This window comes from Malurus melanocephalus, unplaced genomic scaffold (assembly GCF_030028575.1).
Source record: "Malurus melanocephalus ecotype Western Australia unplaced genomic scaffold, MMel_1.1 scaffold_650, whole genome shotgun sequence".
Lineage (NCBI taxonomy): Eukaryota > Metazoa > Chordata > Aves > Passeriformes > Maluridae > Malurus > Malurus melanocephalus.
Genome location: NW_026623882.1, coordinates 312010 through 313185, shown reverse-complemented (window position 1 = coordinate 313185; position 1176 = coordinate 312010).

Below are 1176 nucleotides of genomic sequence, written 5' to 3'. Positions count from 1 at the left end.
CCTCCCAGTAGATATCTCGAGAGCTGGGAATTAAGAAAGCACATGATAATTTAGAGTTCTGTGGATTGCATAGCATTTGGATCAAGTGGAAACTTGCCTGTCAACGGGGCAAAGCAAGACCCATTTTGTTTGTGTTTGCTGGGCCTGCAATGTGCCCTCTGAGGGGCTCTGTGGCACCCTCATGCAGCTCCCATGCCCACCCTGCTGGTACAGCCCTGCTGTGCCCAAAACTCTGCCCTTCCCTCCTGCCTGCCTGGAGCCGGTGATYGTGTCCATCAGGGTCACACCCCACTGGACCAATAGCATCTGGGAAAAAATTATCTCTGGCAACCTTTGAAAAGGCTCTTGACTCATCTTAGCCTTCCTGCTCCCTCAGCAATCCAGTGCAAGTACTCCTGGAGCAGTGCCAAGGTCTGCCTGGTGCTCGCTTCAATCCAGCTTACGGGACTCAGAGCTCCAAAGGGGCACTGTGGCCATCACTTGCCAGCTCCTGCTAGTGGTGAATGAACTTTTCTCCTCCTAAGCAGAGCCCAGCAGACAAGCATTTGGTGGGGATTACTTTTCATCTTCTATTCAGTAGGAATTCTGTAAAAGAGATGAAGTAAGGTTGCCTCTCTTTAGCAYGTGTGTGAGGATTTGGGATAAACCCCCCAAAGCACACCTACTCAAGCAGAGTCAGCTTTCCCAAGGCTACTCAAAAGGATTTCAGTTATTTTCCCTGGTGCAATGTCACTCTGGCCAGGGAAGGGGCATTGCTTTGGCCCTGGCAGGGACCAGCACACGCTTCCACTGCAGCAGGGGCAGTGCATCAAGGCAAACACATCCTGCTTGCCTGGTCCCCAACCCTTGGGTCAGGGCTGCGTCAGAGCAAGGACTCACCAGAGATCCTGCCAGAGGAGAGACGAGGTGCTCAAGCCCATCACTGCCGTGTAAAACGACCTCTCCCGGCTCGGCCATTGCCGGAGGTTTACTGAAGCGCTGCCCTCGGCGTGGATTTGGATGTTCTCYCTCGGGAACCTCCCCGCCACGCCGGGATTCCTCACAGAGCTGGCTCCTCTCCCACTCTGCTGGAAGCCGCTGGATGTTTCAGTTTTCATCACTAGATGGTGCAGGAGACAGCGCAGCGCCCGGAGGGAGAACCGCCTGCCCCCGAGCCCTGCGCCCGGACAGCTCCTC